Genomic DNA, 3,442 nt, shown 5'->3' on the forward strand with positions numbered 1-3,442 from the left:
GTAACCAGCGTGTTGGAGGTAACCAGCGTGTTGGAGGTAACCAGTGTGTTGGAGGTAACCAGTGTGTTGGAGGTAACCAGTGTGTTGGACTATCTGTATAAAAACTATAATTTGTATGCAAATAAAATTGCTTACCACTGTGATCTTGAAAATAAGTCAACGCTTTTCATTTGAACAAATTTTATAACCATTCATTAATGATGTCAGTTTTTTCATGAATCAATTAAACTATGAAAAAAATTATTGACAAAACAATTTCATCTTCAATTGCTCTGATGTTTCATTATTCCATTTTCTAAAAATGATATTTCTACTGCTATGATAGCAAAATAGAAATCTGAAATTATTTCTTTTTTTGCAGTTTTTGTAAGATAATGAAAAAAAGTGTTTTAAACTCCTGGTCGCTGGAAATGGAGCTGAAATCCAAATTACCAGTGGCACGCAGAAAACTATATAGTTAACATGCATGAATACCCTATAGATTTTCTTCAATACACCATTATAAAAGATCAGAATGTATAAACTGGAAATTAAGTCGAAATCCAAATCTCCAGTGTCTGGGTTAACTCCCGTGTCTGAAGTAAACATGGATATAAACTCTCTTAAAATACCCTACAGGGTGTGGATTAATGATCAGAAAACCAAAAATATTTATATCACAGAAATTGGCCCCCAAGGTTTGTTGACGGAGCGTTTATACATTTCTAGACAAACAGTTTATCTGAGATAATTTCTCATCTTTCTATACAAAATATCTGTGTCTCCATCTCAATTTAGTTCTCATATAAACTTCAGTACCTCAACATATGGCAGGCTATAAGTAGCTTTCCTGAAAAAATTCTATGTCTTTGGGTTAATCTTCCACAAAGGTATTGATAATACCAGCATTGAAAGCAACCAGTTGTAGTTTTTGTAAATACTGATCATGTCATAGAAACCATTTGCAATGTACAAACAGCACTAGTTTCCATATTCTGTAACAAGAAAAATGTTTGTGAAACCCCAAGTTAGTGGCATCTTATGCATATAATACAGTTTTAAAGCTTGAACTTTTAGACAAGCACATTGAAGATTCTTCTTCTATAATCTAATAGCTTATATGCTTATATATATGAGATGAATGATTCCACCATACATTTTTGTATCTGAGAGTAGAGAAGAAGATTTTTGAAGTTTTAGTCAATTTGACCCTTTTTGGCACTGTCCTCAGGCCCCTTGGGGGTGGGGACCATATAATTTACAATTTTGGTTGACCTTTAGCCATTGAAGCTTTCTGTCAAATTTCATTGAATTTGGTTCAGTGGTATTGGAATAGAAGTTGAAAACGTAAATTGGTTACCGATGGACCTCGCACGATGACGGACAAAAGGCGATTCGAATGTAGGTCACTTGAGACTTCATCTCAGATGACCTCAAAGTTGTAAAGAAAAAAAATAGATATTCCCATGAAAACAACCTTAATTCACTATTTTAACAGATTTTTTATTACTATTTGGAGTTTTCAACAAAAACAGCTGGTTATCTACAAACTTTAAACCTGATTTAATATCTAAAACCGATTCCATTAAAGATGTACAACTAAATTATTAAATCACTAAATTCATAAAGTATAATTTTGTAAAGATTGAGTAAACAAAACATCTGCAGTGTTTTGCTTATTTTCGCATACGTACAGCTGTATATATCAGGACATATAGGCCTGTCACCACACAGTAATACTAGGATATGGGAACAAATATATTGTCAGAATACAGTATTACTATGATGTGATGACAAATATATTGTCAGAATACAGTATTTACTATGATGTGATGACAAATATATTGTCAGAATACAGTTTTACTATGATGTGATGACAAATATATTGTCAGAATACAGTATTTACTATGATATGAGGACAAATATATTGTCAGAATACAGTATTACTATGATATGGGGACAAATGTATTGTCAGAATACAGTATTTGCTATGATGTGATGACAAATATATTGTCAGAATACAGTATTACTATGATGTGATGACAAATATATTGTCAGAATACTGTATTAACTATGATATGATGACAAATATATTGTCAGAATACAGTATTACTATGATGTGATGACAAATATATTGTCAGAATACAGTATTTACTATGATGTGATGACAAATATATTGTCAGAATACAGTATTACTATGATATGAAGACAAATATATTGTCAGAATACAGTATTTACTATGATGTGATGACAAATATATTGTCAGAATACAGTATTTACTATATGAGGACAAATATATTGTCAGAATACAGTATTACTATGATATGAGGACAAATATATTGTCAGAATACAGTATTTACTATGATGTGATGACAAATATATTGTCAGAATACTGTATTTACTATGATATGAGGACAAATATATTGATACTGAACATTCTTGTGTAATTGCCCCAGGATTCCTTCCCTTATAAATGTAATAAATAATAATATTTCTTTATAAATCTTTAATGCCTGCTACTGTACATATACATCACTATGTCAATTTTGCCATTTGGTTTGTATCAAGTACATACAGTCATACATGTATACTAGTATATATATACGTATCCAGAAACATATATAACCTAATACTTGTTTCTGACGTATCTGATAAAATACATAATGGCACACAACTACCGCAATTGGAACTAAAATGAATTATTGTCAATAATTTATGGGATATAATAAAATAAATTCACCAAAAGTACAATTATCAAATCAACTGTGCGTGGCGATTCACAGCTGTTGTGCCTAGTAGTCTTAGTTGTAAATGGACATATACCGTTAAAATTTTCAGCGGCAAAAATCTAGATTGACGTTACATAACAATAAAAAGCATCTTACCGTGAAAATAACATGTCCTTCTTAAGATTTCTCCAGAACGGATTTTAGTCCACACGTGTCTCTAAAATGTCTGCCTTCAGTTTGTGTATTTTATCGAAATGAGCGCCAAGGTCTGTGATTGAACGAAATATCGGTCACATTGCGATAAGCGACACATGTAGATGTGTGGGTGGTGACTGTCCTACTTTCACATTGGCGACGTCAACATGTGTTATGTGTAGACTCGCCAATCTCCTCGCTGTCGACAACCCATGTCAAACATGTATAAACGTCCCTAGGGTCGGACTGTCACCCCCGGGAAGGACCCCATACACCCCGCTGTATTATGTTGAACCGTCCGAAACACTCTGATACACTGGCTGGCCTGGATCGCTCGCTGCTTTTCAAATCGACTGCGCTGCGAAAACAAGGGAGGTCAATCCCACCGAGATAATTTGATACTGATATTTGATGTTATCGGCCTCAAAATAACTTTTGTTTTCATTGTGGTAATAAAATTGACATCTTGAAAACAAAAATTAGGAGGGGGGGGGGGGGGGGGGGGGGAATCCGGATAGGAACAGAAAAACTTGAATTGC

General features: G+C 33.5%; 1 protein-coding gene across 1 annotated transcript in view; it reads right to left on the reverse strand.

Moving 5' to 3' along the window:
* LOC117326834 (arrestin domain-containing protein 4-like) overlaps positions 1-3,213 on the reverse strand; it is a 123,040-nt gene extending 119,827 nt beyond the window's left edge. Inside the window, exon 1 of the mRNA XM_033883601.1 lies at positions 2,865-3,213. The gene's annotated coding sequence lies outside the window, so the exon portion shown is untranslated. The remainder of the gene's footprint in view (positions 1-2,864) is intronic.
* Between the last annotated feature and the right edge of the window lie 229 nt (positions 3,214-3,442).

This window comes from Pecten maximus, chromosome 5, assembly GCF_902652985.1.
Source record: "Pecten maximus chromosome 5, xPecMax1.1, whole genome shotgun sequence".
Lineage (NCBI taxonomy): Eukaryota > Metazoa > Mollusca > Bivalvia > Pectinida > Pectinidae > Pecten > Pecten maximus.